This window comes from Lynx canadensis, chromosome E2, assembly GCF_007474595.2.
Source record: "Lynx canadensis isolate LIC74 chromosome E2, mLynCan4.pri.v2, whole genome shotgun sequence".
In the NCBI taxonomy this organism is placed as follows: Eukaryota; Metazoa; Chordata; class Mammalia; order Carnivora; family Felidae; genus Lynx; species Lynx canadensis.
Window position 1 is genome coordinate 15,507,286 of NC_044317.1, and position 16,615 is coordinate 15,523,900.

The 16,615-nt window shown below is 48.0% G+C and overlaps 1 protein-coding gene across 1 annotated transcript in view; it reads right to left on the reverse strand.

Moving 5' to 3' along the window:
* Positions 1–14,006, reverse strand: part of ZFHX3 (zinc finger homeobox 3) — a 236,315-nt gene extending 222,309 nt beyond the window's left edge. Inside the window, 1 exon segment of the mRNA XM_030297608.1 lies at positions 13,678–14,006. The gene's annotated coding sequence lies outside the window, so the exon portion shown is untranslated.
* Between the last annotated feature and the right edge of the window lie 2,609 nt (positions 14,007–16,615).

Below are 16,615 nucleotides of genomic sequence, written 5' to 3' on the forward strand. Positions count from 1 at the left end.
CGGGGGCCACTCAGCCTCACACTTCCAGTTTTTTTTTTCCTGCCTGTGGAAGGAATCAGATACCTCCCTCCCTAAAACCCAAACCCACACCCGCCTCTCAGCTTACCAGGGGCACCAATCCCACTGTCCTCCCCCAGGAGGCTGTGCAATCGGCAGAAGCTGGCTGCGTGCCCCGGGCACAGCCATGGTGAAGGGAAACTGTTCTTATCACATGCATCGACTAAGGAATGCTAAGATCAATAGTGAGAAAACCCCGCTCGGAGAGAAGGCACATCCTCTGTGGGACATGCTTTACCACTGCTCTTTCCACCAGCAGAAGCCAGGTTTTGCTGTTTTACTCTTAAGAGCTATGTTAGAAGGACATATGTTATGGACATATGGACAGATGTTAAGGACATAACAAAGCTATGTTAGAAGGGTCACCTAGCTTTGAGAAGAAGTCACTTCATAAATGAACAAGAAAAAATATTAACAGCCTAGTATTCAAAAAAAAAAAAAAAGGTCTATGAGTGCCTGTCTGGCCCAGCTGGTAGAACATGCAACTCTTGATCTCAGGGTCGTGAGTTCAAGCCCCATGTTGGGCAGGGAACTTACTGACTGACTGACTGACTGAATGAATGAATGAATGAATGAGTAAATAAATAAATAACCCTTTTTAAAAAGCAGCTCTGTTCTTATCTAGGAAAAAAAAAAGTCTAGGCTGGGGTTTGTTGTCTCTATCCTATCCCTTATCCTCACAGGCAAGGTGGTTTCTGATTTTTCTTTATCACTCTCTGTCCTTCCCCTTCTCCTCCTGCACCTGGAGATGCCCAGTGGCCCTAGACTAGAGAAAAGAGGCTTCTGTGCATGGCATTAAGATGATGCGAGAAATCAGAAATCCAAAATAAACACTAAGGGAAGAAAAGAAGGAGTACACTCTGGTTGGGATAGTTCCTGCACCTCACACTGGGGCAGCACTGGAACCCCCAAAAGGAAGACGCCTCCAAGCAACAAGCCACATCTATCAGGCAAACTAACCAGGAAGCCTGCGTGATGTCAGAGAGCACAGTGCACCGGTCACCCGCATGTCGGAGGTCCCACATTCACACCCCGTCCTGCCCCGAGCTAGGAAGCCACCATGGAAACGGTGAAACAGGTGGTTTCCAGAGCTCCCTGCAGTCCTGCCAGTCTGTGATCTCACGAATAAAGAGGGGATGACGTACAAAGCCGTAAGAGTGTTGTAATAAACGTACCAGAACGCACACCCCTGAGAGCTCTTCTGCTGCGCCCCCTCTCCCACCGGGGTCTGGACCACCTCACTGCCACTGCTGGTATTCTTTGTTTGGAAAGACCTTCAAAACCAGGTGGGTACCTCCACTTCCCACCGGTACGCTGGGAATCAATTTACAAAATGTTCGCACAGCAGCATCACACTGACATCAGGAAAGCCAGGCAGTTTTTACAGAAGGAACTGTGTACAATTGAGGCCTATACCCCTAAACTCCAGTAAATGGAAGCAGCTGGTCACAAGAGACAATGGGTGACTCAGCTCCATCAGTGGAATGCCTCGGAGGAGCTGGGGACAGCATCCTTTTATGTTAGCCCTGCACAGTCCAATAGGTAGCTACTAGCCCCTTTTGGCTAGTGAACCTATAAAATGTGGCTAATCCTAACTGAGAAGCACTTAGTAGAAAACACACACAGTATTTTTTTTTTAAGTATGCAAAATGTCTCACTAATGGTTTTATGTTGACAATAGGTTTGGGTTTTTTTTTTTGTTTTTTTTTTTTTGTTGTTGTTGTTGTTTTTTAAGTAATCTCTACACCCAACACGGGACTCAAACTTACAAGCCCAAGATCAAGACTCACACGCTCCACCAACTAAGCCAGCCAGGCCCCCCAACATTGATCATATGTTAAAATGACCACATTTCAGGTATACCAGGCTAAATAAAACAACAAAATTAATTTTACAGTTTCTACTTTTTTAAATGGGGCTACTGCAAAAATTGAAATTACATGTGTGACCCCTACTGTGTTTCTATGTAGAACAGTACTGTTCTAGAACCTCAGCCTGCTTTTCAGCTTCAGATTCAGCCAAAAGCTCAACGTTATTGAATATGACTGAGACAGAATATTTTGGTCTATTTTGAACATCCCCCTAAAGCTACAATGCACTGACTCCCAAAGTGAAACTTCTAATTGTCCCCAAAATTCTTAGTATCCAAATAACCCACTGCCAGGCTGCAAGTGTAAGGAGAAAAAAAAAAAAAAAAAAAAGGAAGGGTCAGGTGTGTATCAGAAGCTAGACAAGGTCAGTGGCATGGTGCACCTCTTCCAAAAGACCATCAATTTATCTCTGAGACCAAAAGTGTGCTTTAAAAAATAAGCAGTTATTTGTCGTGGTGCCTATCACAAGCCCTGCCTAATACTCCAGCCGGATTTCTTACTGTCAAGAGCAGAGTCCCCCTTCTAATTGCCCTCCCCATGAAATATGCCCAGCAGGAGCCTGGTACCTACACCCCTCCCCAATATACACACACTTTAAAATGAGGAGAGGAGGAGGAGGAGGAACAGAGAACACAGACACGGCCCCTTTCCTATTAGAAAGTGCCCAACCCACCACTAGGGATCACAGGCCAGTCTCATTTCTCCATGTAAATGAACTTTTCAGCCACCTCCTCAAAGAAGAAAAGCAGCACAGACGCGGAAGGCCTGTCCTGGGGCACACAATTACAGCCATTTGCATTCCTTCAGCAGCAGGATTAGCACAGGAATGTGCTTTGCAGCTTTGTGGGGGGAAAAGGAGTTTAGGAAGAAAGGAATGGGGGGGTGGTATTTCTCCCTAGTCTGTCCATCCAAAGCTCTATGATACACTTCCACCTCTATGAGAGTCAGAAAGTGGAAATAACTCTTGCTCAGGCTTTCTAAAGAGGGGGAGGTTGAAAAGGCCAGGGAGGGGGAGCAGGCGGCAGGAGGCAGGAGGGAGGGGGGCTGTGTGTATTAGGGGAACTGCCCCCACCCCCGTGCTTTGATCCCCTCGGTCGCTAGGAGAAACCAACTTTTCTCCTTGGGTTAATCAAAACCAAATTACTCAGGAATGTGGCAGGACAGGTCTGAGCCTCCAGGTCCCTTTGTCTTTGAGGATTTAAAATGAAAAAATAAATTTTTTAAAAGCAGATGGCAGTGGCTTACGGGATAGGTAAAGTGAAAAGTCTGAATAACCTTAGACCACATGCCCCATTCTCAAGACAAGAAAAAAGGGTATCTGTAAACCTACTCCCATCTATCAATAAAGAAGTTATTTTTGTAGAGGAAGTCCAAAACTCAGAAAAACTTCCCATTTTATCCTTTACTATCCCTCAAAAAAAGACACCCCCCCAAAAAAAAAAAACTATACCTTGTCAAATTCCAACAAGAAACCATGCAAGATTTAACAACAGCCAAATGCCACAACCCAGTTTTCAAATGTAGTATTAAAAGCAAAGTCCCCACGAGCTGAAGAACATATTTTTTCCAAGAACAAAGCTTGGGAGTATTCTGTGGTGCAAGGTGCTTCCTACGGAATACAGGGGTAGGAAGGTGAGCATCCCATTGCTGTGCAAACGCATCAATCCAATCAGTGGTGACTTTGTAAACTTCGGGATCTCTTTAAACCGGAAGAAGAGCAGTGTTTAGGGACCGGCTCAAGGTAGAGCCATAAGGATACCAGGGGTGAGAGAAGACAACCACTACTCATCTCACCCCTGACATCTGTCCTGCCTAGTAGGAAAGTGCTCTGGGTGCGCTGGACAGCCCAGAGACGCCGTTGCACTAACTGGAGAGGCAACAGGAAAAGGCTGACCTCAGATGAAAGAAACCTACGGGTTGGAGCTATATTAAGGCCTCCACACCTCCTCCCCAGCTCACGCTTTTGGCAGGCTTGTGGCACTGTGGGAGGTGTGGCCCTGCAGGCCAGGCTTCTGGAGACTCTACAGTACAACACCCCAGCACACAGTATTATTAGGGACAGCGAGGCGTGAGGCATCCCAGGGCACTCAGCAGCAGAAATACAAACAGCTCTTGGTGCATTATAACATGTCCCTACGCTTCACTGAAAAACCTGATCAGCCCCCACTGCCCCCTCCCTCCAAAAAAATGATAAAATAAACAAACAGAGCACCACCAGTTAAGCGACAGAGCCTGGACTCAAAAGATAAAACGAGGCCAACACACAGGCCTGACTACCAGCTCACCATAAATTGTAACTGGCCCCAGGCCTACGATTATCTGGGAGGTTGCACTAAAGTAACTTTTAGAATACTCTTCACCTTATCTTTAGGCCCAGTCGAACACACACATACATCACCCGTCTTAGATCTCTGCCATTAGGGTTCCATTTAGACTTTCTAAAACAAGGTCATCCCAGTAGGCCCTTGCCCTGTTTCCAGTCACAGCTGCGGACTTTCACCCCCTTCTCCAACAAAAGGGACCTTGTACACAAAATTAACCCGAACCATTAGTCTGTGCGGTGTGAGAGAGTACATTGAGCCCTCGGAATATTTACCCTCCTTCCAGGGCCCAGGGTACTGCCCAGAGGGCCTCCCCCACGAAGACCGAGGGAGCTTCCCCCAGAGATTAGAGGCCCAGATCCCTCTGCCTCGATGCACGGCTACAGCTGTGCAGTCAAGGCCCTACTTTTCAGAGAATAAACATAAAGCCTTTTTCTTTTTTTTTTTAAGAAAAAAAAAAAAAACTTTCTCCCAGACTCAGTAGAAAATGGCTTTATTTCAGGGCTGAAAAGGGCTGCAATCATCCTAGATATTGCTGAGCTGTCCAATATGGTAGCCACCACCAGAATCCTGCCAAAGATGAGCTGTCCAACAGGGTAGCCACCAGCCACATAGGACTCCCTCCTGAGCACTGAAAATATGGCGAGTCCCAACTGCTGAAACAAGAAGGTCATGGCGATATTGTGCATCGCACAAAATATATTTTAAACTTAATTCCATCTGCTTGTTTTTACTTTTTCCTTGTTTTACTTTTTTTTTTTTTTTAGTGTTTATTTATCTTTGAGAGAGAGTGAGCAAGAGAGAGACAGAGCGCAAGCAGGAAAGGGGTAGAGAGAAGGGGAGACACAGAATCCAAACCACATTCCAGGCTCTGAGCTGTCAGCACAGAGCCTGATGAGGGCCTCAAACTCACAAACCGTGAGATCAAGACCTGAGCCGTAGTCAGAAGCTTAACCAACTAAGCCACCCAGGCACCCCTTTTTACTTTTTCTTAATGCGACTACTAGAAAATGTACAACTACCTGTGGGGCTTGAGTTCTATCTCTACAGGGTGAAAATGACAAAGCCTCAAACACGAGCCCATTACCATGCCCTAAAAACAAAGGGTCTTAATTTTTAAATGCTGAGAAGACCATAAAATTAAGCAAATGGCAACATCTGACATCCACCGAGTCAAAGTCCAAGCTCAAAGGCTGGTCAACATGTCTGCCTTGGAGGAAGAAGCCAGAATCCGCCATCTTTTTATCTAAGAGAAATGAATGCAATCTCTGTCCCAGTGGTTCTCAACCTGGGGTGATTCTGCCTTCCCAGGCGACAGTGGGCAATTCCTGGAGACACTTTTGTTTTAGGGGTTGGGATGGGTATAACACCAGTGGAGAGAAGTCAGGGACACCCCCCAGCTCACCCAATAAAGAATGAGCCAACCCCAAGTGTCAACAATGCCCACATACAAGCAGGAAGGAACCACAACTGAGGTCATCTCAAGTTGACAGAGGTCAACTCTGTCTCTCTCAAAATACTCAGATTTCCAGGGATAGGGGGCTGGAGGGGCACCCCTTCACAAAATGGTTTCTCTGGAGGCTCGGAAGTGGTAACAAGATTCAGTGGTATCAACAATGTGGGCAAATGAAAATAATAATAATAATAATGTTTTAAAACAACAGTCACTGTCTCACCAGACTGAGGACTGAGGGTCAAGAGTTGATAGGTCTGGGTAGGTCTGTTTTTCAAGCTAGTAGGTAAAAATGGGGTTTAAAGTTCAGAGCAGGGGGCGCCTGGTGGCTCAGCTGACTCTTGGTTTTTCGCTCAGGTCTTGGTCTCACGGTTTCGTGGGTTTGAGCCTCATGTCGGGCTCTGCGCTCACAGCACGGAGCCTGCTTGGGATTCTCTCCCCCTTTCTCTCTCCGCCCTTCTGCCACTCATACTGTCTCTGTCCCTCTCAAAATAAACAAATAAACTTTAAAAAAAAATAATAAAAATATAGCTCTGAGCAATGTAAACCAGACTGCCCTGCATGCAAAGTGACACCATTCATGGAGGATTCCAACTGGGCCAGCCACTTACATGCCCACCCTTGGCTACAGAGGTTCCAGGGATGGGCGACAGGGCAGCAAAGAGCTGTGATCGGGTCTGCAGGGACAGGAAGGGGACAGGGCAAGGGACAGCAGAGGCTGAGACAGGAAGAGCGCAGGGACGAATGAGAACAGCCCCTTTTGCAGAGCCAGGCTGGGAGGCATAGCAGGAAGGGGGGGGTGGGGGCTCGGCACATGATAATTAACTCAGCAAGTTGATAGTATTTGCATATAAATGCCTCCACAAATCACTACAAACAAGCCAGGACAAGTCAGGCCTATTAGCATATACAAGCCAGCCCGGGAAGGCCTCTCTAGGTGGGTCATTGAGTGGGCTGCTCACTTAGAAGGCCGCCTGCCAGCTTCAGGGGGCAGGGTGGGGGGGGCCCGTGAGGGGAGGGCTGGGGAGGATGAGGACACTATGTCTATTTCACTCCTAAATGCAGTTAGTTGCACGATGTCAAAAAGAGTTGGCCTTATTCCCAGCCCATAAGGGGAGCGCCCGAAGGAATGCTGGACCTTTGAGTTTATTTCTTCCAGGGTGCTGGGAAACAAAAGGTAGCAGAGACCAGCAGCAGCAACAAAAGAAATACAAAGCAAGAGGACGTGGGGATGGGAACTATCATTTGTGGGGAGGCTACGCAACAGGCTAAGCGCTGTGAAGCCTGTTTTTATTGAATTGAATTCCCACTATAAATGTGAAGTGTGTATCGTGCCCATTCTACAGGTAAGGCGGTAGGTGAAGGAGGCAAGGCTCAGAGAGGTTACCTGATTGGTCCACAGTCACAGAGAGGTGCCAGACCAGAACTGGGCCCCCCCAGTCTATGACCCCAGCAGAGGGGTCCAGGCTCAAGGAGACAGATGAACAAGAGCCAGCTTCCCAAAGAGCAGGCTCATTTGCTTCATCTCTGCTTCTCCCACAACACTGAGTGTGAACAGAACCCCCATTTTAAGGGCTGGTTCCTAAGCCACTTTCTTATCCTAAACTGACCTCTCCCCAGTTTCATTTTAGAATTCTCTCAACCAGTGAGGAAGAGTGCGCCTCCCTCCAAGCAGACACTCTGGAGTCTGTATCAGCCAATTTCTCCACTGTCTAGATAACTGCTACAGCTTTCCCAGCAAGGGCAAAATTAACTGACTGTCCTTTCCCAAAATGTATGACTCTCCGCTTTCCCTAAACACCCCTCTACCTTTGGGTTTCATAGTTTCGGAGGAAAAACCAGCCTCAACCACCCCCCTCTGAAAACGTGGAGGGTGGGGGCGGGAAACCCCTGTTATTTTCACTACTGCCATCCTCTGCCTGGAGCTACATTTTAAAAGCCAGGTAGGCCCAGGTAACAAGTGTGTGTACAGTCAGGTATACAGACGGACAGTCTCTATCAATGCCTGTCCCCTGGCAATAATTATGTATCAAATATAAAAGTGACACCGTTCAAGAATCTGGCAGGACAGAGGTGATATTTTAAAAACAGTCACTTCTACAGTGAGATCAACCTCCTAATACACACTGAATCCAGGCTTCTGGAGTGTCCAAAAGTTGACTTGACGCTTTAGCAAGGATGCAGATGTTCCACAGAGAAATACATAGCTGTTACAAGGAAAGCAAAAACCACTCCCCCTACAAGCCAAATGTACATTAAGAACCAAGGCCCTGAGCCAAAGAGCATTTTAGGAAGCAGGGTCTGAAATGGTGGAAGAGGCTTGCATTGTTTCTTGAGCAGTTAAGAAAAACTGTTTAAAAGGAAAAGAAGAAGAAGAAGAAAGAAAGAAAAGTTGCTGAGAAGGAGAAAAAAAGCACACACGTGTTTTTTAGCACATTTTCACTGGACACAAACGTCAGGAAGAGAAAGTTGTCCAAAACGGGCCACTCAGAGACCGTAAGCGTGGGAAGCAAGTTAGTTCATGTCTACACATATGTACTTTTTATAGGCTTATGGGAGTCAAAACTCTTTTGAAAAGAGCTTTTTTATACACTGAAGGGAGACTTCCATATTTGAATAGGCACTTATATGACTTTGGGAGGGGGCAGGGGCTGCAGGGCTGAAATCAAATATCAAATTAAGCCCCTTGGTCTTTTCTTCCCTGAGCTAATCTGGCTCCAGCTTCTCCACTGAGGAGATTCAAGTGAGAAGGTGTACAGCTGCCTGTCAACTGGAAGTTTCGTACTGAAACGCACAGCCCGCAACAGACACACGTACAGGCTACAGCTCTCACTCAAAACCTAGCACAAGCAACACACTCAGAAACATTTTTCTCCAGCCACATTTGTGGATGAAATTGGGCACAACCAAGAAACCAGCAAAATTGTTTTTTGTCCACTTCCCCCACCCCCACCCCCGCCCACCAAAATCTCCAAGTTGTTCCACACTTCTTACCCCTCAGGAAGTCTACACATTGTTCCTTCCCAGTCTACAAGCCCTCACCATGCCTTAGGCCCCAATCACCCCACTACTCGGCCCTTCTCTTTAGCTACTGCTCACACACACACACACACACACACACACACACACACACTTTCTCACATACACAGAGCAGGGAGGTCTGAGCAGTCACCAACTCCTGCCTCCAGAAGCAGGAGGTGGGGGCTGTCTCACTCCCAGATCAAAGGTTTGTGGCCAAAATCACTTTCAGGACAGTGCGTGAAATCGGCAGCAGATGAAAATTCCGCTGTCTTTTCACAGAGCCCAACAGAGCCAGTTTTCCCAGTTCAGAGTCTCCCTACAGATGACTGAAGATACTCCATGAACTCCCAAATGTGGCCCCAAAAGAGCCACTTAAAATTAAAGACAAGATAATCATTTCAGAAAGCCTTTAAGGCCATTATGTGATTAGCAGAAGAGATGGGGAGAGGGATGCCGGCCCCTCCCCATCTTCACAAAGAGTGGCCTGCAAAGGGGTTTTGATGCCCTCGGTCCCAAACCAGCAACACCCAAAGAGAGCAGGGGGTGTGAGGGGAGCCCACCGGACTCCTCCCTTCTACAGAAGCCTCAGTCCCACTTCAGGGAGAGAAGAGGATGGAAACACCTTGGAGATGGCACAAAATTCAAAGCATGAGCAACTGAACCACCTAAAGCCCCCCATCCCCCACCCCCAGGACACAGGAGGCCGGCTAAGGCCTCTCTGGAAGGTCGCACCAAAACCCCTATGCATTAATCCCCGTGTTGACATGACTGTGTGATGGCCCTCCCGTGGGAAGGGAGAAGGACTCACCCAAAAGGCAGATTAAGCCCAGGCATTTTGCTAAGAGGCCCTGTCTGAGGTTAAAACCAACAAAACAGAAGTCTTACTCTGAAATGAAGCCAAATTTGTCACCTAGCAAACTCTCTTTTCCCATTTTTATTCACACCCATATCCTTGCAAAAGCAAGAAACTCCAAGCAATTAACAGTCAAAGAGGGGAAGAAACATCAACGGAAAAAAAAAAAATCACCTTTAAAAGTTACAAATAAGAATCAAAGGCAACTTCCTTGGGCAAAGAACTCTCTAGAAACACACCCATCACTGCTAGACCACTCACTGCCTCGTCCTCACCATCCTGTCCCCTGACCCAAAGAATGAAAACCAGGGAAAACACACACACACACACACACACACACACACACACACACACACAAAACATTGGAGTTGTCTCACTGCTTGTGAAACACAAAGCTGCTGTCAATTCCCCAGCTCCTGTCCATACAGGAGTCATTTACCACGTTGGGGGAGGGGACCCTCTAACATCCGATGGCTCTCTTTGAACATGTGCAAAGCGACAATCCGACAATCTGGGAGCCAACTTTAAATCACATAGAAAAGAAAGCTGACAGTTGTTGATTTTGTAGTTTTTCTCCTTAATCTGAACTTTGTCAGAGGCTTGCCAATGAGCCAAGATTTTTGCCACACTTCCTCTCTCGGGGCAATCTGACTCAATCTTAGCTTCTGTATATTTCTCAATTTGAGCGTCCTATGGACTCAGGACGCTGTGCTTTGGACAGAAAAGGCACCCTTTAAAATCTGATTGAGACTAGCTCCTGCAAAGGCATTCCCTTGTCTGGATTCGATTAAAACTGGGTCCCGATTTCCTTGACTGTAGCTTTTAGAAGCTGCATCCCCAGGCCCAGGATGTTGGTTCTGAGCTGGGCTGTGATTTCTAGCAGTCACTATCACAACCAAATTCTCATACCAGAGCATGTGGATACCCCTATGAAGTTCACTGTAATGGAATCTGCCTTCCTGTTGTGTTTTCAATGGTACCGCCCCCATCCTGGTTAGACCAGCCTTGGGAACCAGAGTAGGCCAACAGGCCCAAGCATTACAGAAACAGGGGCTAAGAGCGAGCAACCACTCTAGTAACAAATGAGAGTATGAACCACAGCATATACTGTTCTTGTGGAGGGTACAGAGTCAGGTGCATTATCCCTGTAATACTGGCAAGTGTGAGAAGAAGCTTCCAAGTTTCTTTAGGCCAAAATCACTGTCACTGTTGTCTCCCCTGTAAGATAAAGCTAAACCTTTCAGGTTAAGAAGCAAACTGGATACTCTAAAAAGTGGGTGTAACAAGTCACTTTCCCTTGTAGGGATAGAGCAGTTACCTACACTTTTACAAAATGCTGCTTCGTCACCTAAATATTTATGTGTTCGTGTTAATGAGGCTGTTGCAAATCTACAATACAAGCAATTTCTTAGGTAAGGGTCTGTTTTGGTCCTTCTAGTATTTCCAAGATCTCACATTAACATTTGAGAAGCGCAAAAAAAAAAAAAAAAAAAAAAAAAAAGGCTCCACTGCTGTCCAACAGCACACAGCAACAACAAGGACACGCTCCATGGATACCGCTCGTGACCAGAACTGAAAGAACCAAGCTAAATCATCACCAGCCCCAGGTAATACTTTGCTAGTATTCTGCAATCACAGATTTATTCTAATGAACTAACAACCTGTGGGTCATCCAAGGTGAGCCAGGCCTGTCCTGGGAGTGTCTAGTAATCATCATTTAAAGTCATAATGATGAAAACTGAAATCTCGCTTATTTTAGCTCCTTGCCACTGGGCAGTCCATTGGCACGGAGGTTGCACGGCAGTTAAATCCAATCCCAAAGCAGCAAGAAGGAAGGCACTTCACTGTCCTGTTGGGACGAGCCAAACAGAGGCCTGCTGAGAGTGCTGTTTTATTTGGGTCCTTTCCACCCTCCCTGAGTATTCATTTGTGCAAATAAAAGACGGAAGGGAAGAAACCAAAATTAAAGTTTCAGGTGGTTGGGGAAGCAGCTCAGATTTTTTTTTTTTTATTTTGGAAGAGTTACCATGCGTTTCTCAATAGTTCCCTGTCCATCAAAACTGTTTTCAGGAGAACTGGAAAACAGCAGCTCTATCCCACAGAAAGTGCAGCCATTTCAAAAGAGAGCTGGGAGAAGGAGGTGACCCATGTCATAAAGACAGAAGGTCTCCAAGTCATTTAATTCCTTGTGATTCCAAAAGGGCTGATTTTAAAGTGTAAAAGTGCTTGCTTCTGCTTCTGCCCCGTGTTGTTAAATAACACTTGGGCAATTAAATAAAAGAGCAAAGTGTGACCCCAGCCCATTCTGAGAGGCACTCACACGCTCTCTGAACACATGCTAGAAACGAAGTGCAGACAATCTCCTTAGTCCTGTAATTTAAGGACGGGAGACAGGAAAAGTTTCTCTTGGCCTTCATAGCCATATACCCTCTGAAATGGGGCTTTCGGGGTCTCTGCAAAATAGAATGCACAAAAATACAGGTGCACAAACATCCAGGTATGTACCTCTCTCTCTCCAATGACTCATTTCCTGAAACCCTTGAATTATTTAGAACAGTGGGCTCCTGACTTCCCACATATCCTACCTCTGTCCCCTAAGTGCTTTTCGTGTTTGGGTTGGGTAAAAAGAAGGATTCAGAATATCAGGCCGCCAGCAGCTGTTCTGAAAACTAGGAACAGGCCACGGTCTAGCCTTGGCCTCTCTCAATCAGGTTACCTTGGAAGGTGTCTGTTTTCCTCTCAAATGCAGTCTCTGCCCCAGCACTTGGGCTTCCTTCTCCAGCCCAGCCTCCTGGAACTCATGATTTTTAGGGTTTCCCCTTGAAACCTATCCAGAAACCACAGCCATTAAAAGAACATGAAGGTTTGACACCTCCTGAATTTAGGAATGAGGGGACTCGAGGGGCTAACTCTGCAAACTCGCACCTGCTGCTTGATGGCAAAGAAACAAAGTTCCCCAGCTAGCAGGAGCAAGCTTTAAATTATACTCTATTTATTTAGTGACTTGTCTCCAAGGATCTCAAAGCATGGGATGAAATAAGATGACGTGTAACTTTCCCACTATCTACCTTCAAGGCTCAAGTTTGTTTTTCTTGCTTTGCCTTGATAGATTCCACGAAGCAGGCCCCAGCACCCCCCCACGGGGGGTGGGGAGGCCTTCTCCTAGTGCCCAAGTGGGGCTGTCTAATCTCTCTGAGCTTATCTGTCAGTGGCTTTCAGAGTCTTCCAGGCCTGTTAAATGACACAAACAGGGGGTGGGAGCAGTGAGGACCCTCCTGGATTCACCTGCTCATGTGTTTCATTTAAACCAGTTTATATACTGTGCACTACTAAGCCAGGCAATGCACTCCTATAATACACCAGGCACGAGTGATGGTCTTTGCCCTCCAGGTGTTTTACCATTCTTATAACACAGGTATGTCCAAAGCTGAAAAGACTATTTTCCAGAAAGTTCTTTTCCCTCTATTAGTCTACAATGATTACTTTTTTTTTTTTTCCTGCTATTGACCTAACTTGGGCAATCTTTCTCCTTTAACAGGACAAACATCACAGCTCTCCCTCTCCTCCACCCCTCTCCCCCACGGAAATGTTTTTCCAGAGTGCGAACAAACTAAAATTAGAGGGTGGGCAAGTGGATCCCCAAAGGTGCCTTCCAGCTCCAAACCTCTGATTCTTCCTTTAATTACTCCACAATAAGCACATTCTTCACGTTGTTTCAAACTGACCAGTGACTTCTCTTGTGCCTGAAAAGGGCGCATTTTAAGGCGGAGGAACCCAAACTTTTAAATGACACTAGTACCGCAAGTATTCAGAAGGCAGGAACTAATCCAAAAGCAAAATAAGGAGGGAAGAAGGGAGGGAGAGAGAGGAGTAAAGATGGAAGGAGGAAGGGCTTCACTCTGTACCCAGCAGAATTTAGACACTCTCACGCCAGGTAGGTTCCAACTGGAATCTACGAGTTCAAGTGCATCCAGCCTGCCCTTCCCCCACATGCCCCAAGAGAATGGGAAGTTCAGCCAAGACTTGCAGCACCTGCCCGCCGCTCTAGGCCGGCGGTGCGAACCGGGCGGCTGGCGGGCTGGGGAGGGAGGCTCCACTCACCTGGCACACAAAGGCTCCGCACACCTCCGGAGGGAGGAGGCACTCGCAGGTCCGGGGGCCGCGGCGCGCTCGACAATGGGAAATTCCAGCGGCACCGGAGCCCCGAACTTACCCACCCCAGGCGGCATTCTCCCCACCTCCCGCCGCCCCCGGGACTCCGAGGTGGCTCTGTCTAGGTGCAGGGGGGCCGCATGCAGGGCAGGGGGGCGCATGGTGGCGGCGGGGGCTGGCGGTCGCCCCTCCCCGGGAGGGAGGGTCCCCCGGGCGCGCGGCGGGGATTCACCCACGGGGCGCGGCGCTCGCGTCCGGGTCCCCGGCCTGCCCGCCGCCGGCTCACCGCCCGCCCGGAATCGCTTTATGTAAATGAAGCTCAACTCGCAGTTTGCAGGCTCACCGCCCGGGGAAGGGGGGGCGGGCGGGGCGGGGGGCCTTCGGGGATCCACATTACACAGCAACAAAGCGGAAGGTTAATTTGAAACTCACAGCCCCGCCGCCGCTCGGCTCCCCGGGCAAAGCCTGACATCTACAGTCGTGCCGGGCGCAGGCCGGGTACTCGGCGGCGGCCGCGCCCGCGGGGACACGGGGACGCCCGGGCGCGCGAGGCCCGAGCGCTCAGTCGCGCTCCGGGTACTGGCTTCTGGGCAGGCCGGGCCGCGCGCCTGGGACGGGAGCCCTGGGCGGCTGGGCCTGCGCCGCCTCGGGAACGGGCCCGGCGGGAACAAAGCCCGGTCCTTCCCAGGCGCTGACCCCTCTCTCTCATCAAAAGTCAGGGGCCGGCCTAGAATCGGGCGAGAAGAAAGGGGCGCGCCCTCGGCCACAAAAGAGAGCCTGAGGCCTCAGAACCGGAGCCATGGGTCTCTGGGCCCCATCCACGTCACAGCCAGGCCACTCTAGCATGGGGACATTAGCCAATGTGGACAGGAATTTATTTGAAACACACACCCATCCTATTAACTGCTTTACAGGGCACTTCTGTTTTTCAGCTGCAGAAACTTAGAAAAACATCCCCTGATCTCCATTGAGAGTTGAAGGATAGAGTTTTTCATGGGAGAGAAAGAAAGAAGGGGGGGGGGTCAAGAAAAGAAGTCACAGCTTGCAATTAAGCTTACAGTCTTTTTACAAGACTTGCCTTAAAACACACACACACACACACACACACACACACACACACACACATAATTTCAGATAAGGCATACATCATGCCCTTCACAGGGAGATTCAACTGCCAGGTCAAATTTAATGGGGACACCCCAGTTGGTCAGAGCAACCGCTGGACACTTTTCACCCCAGGTTCGCCTTCGCCATTCTCATATGCAAAGGCAGCACCAGAGAAATCTCACCGGAAGTCACCGTCCTCCCTGTCAGAATCCCACACTCAGTCTGATTTAATTCCTGATTCCCCCAGCACAGAAGGGCACCTATTTTTCCCTTTCTGAAAGCCACCCACCCAGGCTGGCCCCACAACCTTAAGAGTCCTTTCCCCGACTACACAATAATGAACCATGCAAGTGTGAGAAATATAATAAGCTCAGGAGGCAAAGAGCTGTATGTATGGAATTGTATTAGCATTAAGCACACTGATGCAGGAGGAAGAGGATGCTCGGCTGATTGAAACTATCAGGTCTCCACGCACAAGGCATTTTACACAATGTAATTTGAGTTCAAATTAACGTAAATAGCCAACCTGTTGGGGACAGACAACCCCCCTCTACATTTTACATTTTAGTCCAGAAAAAAAGACTCCAAAAAAAAATTTTTTTTTGTCTGCCAGGGCCCTGGGAGAAAAGACTGCCTCTAGGGAATCATGTCCGATTAGGGACAAAGGAGAGCACAGGCCAAATTCTGTCACACATGAGAGAGTATGGGGGGGGGGGAGGGTGCTGGAGAGCAAAAAAGGAAAGTGGAGGATGATTTTGCAAACCGGGATATGATCATGGCCGAGCTGTTGCCAGACCACCTGACTTAAGCCCCAAGAACAGGTGGTGTTTTCAAAACACACTATTATTTATATTAGCCACATGAGTTGAGAACACCTTAAAGAAAACCAATTAATAATTTAATTGAAAAAGTGACTATGAATAATACATGAAGATGATGATGCTAGCAATAACACAAGTAATGTGGCACTCACAACACAGAGATGTCTCTGGAAATGTCTCCAGGAACACAAGGACTCCAGGCCCCTATGTCCTACCTGGGAGCAACCCGGAGCCCGTGAGCTAAAGACAGTAAGAAAATGTTTACACTCCCCGAAAATCTAATTTTGCTCCTTTATCTTAACTTTTATTAACAGGGGACGACCTCATAATCCGGTGACATCATGAACCTGGTGGGCCGACAGATAAATATCTTCAATAAAAGAAAAGCGAGAATGCCAAAGAACCAGCTATAAAGTAATCTGGAAGGATGTGGAGGTGCTGGGCAGAAGGCCCTGGGGGGATCCGCAGGACACTACCAGCATCCCAAGGGGCACACGGGGCAATGTGCCCTCCTGCACCTCAGAGGCCTGACAAGTGGAACTGGGAGTAACCCTGGGTCCCTTTCCTTTATCTTAATCCAGCACCAGCTACTAACATGGTAAGAGCTGGTCAAGCTTGCCTTTGTTACAGGCAAAATTGTAACAGGTTAGTCCACAGGCAGGGAATCAAGGGCCTCTGGAGCATCAAGGTAAAGGGTTACCAAAAAAGCTGGGGGCATTACCTCCACCAGAACTGATTTTCATCATTAACAAAACAATACCTCTTCAGAGGGAGTCTGAAACTTTTGCACTTGTCTATGGAATCAACTGTTTCCCTGAAAGACAGGTTGCAAACTCAGTCCTCTGGCTCTGAAAGGCCCTGGCTCTTCTGAGGGCAGGTATCTGTAGTTACCCTACCCAGCAGAGACAATCTGGCACTCTCATGGCTCTTGGACACTGCTGACAAATAAACCCGCTCTT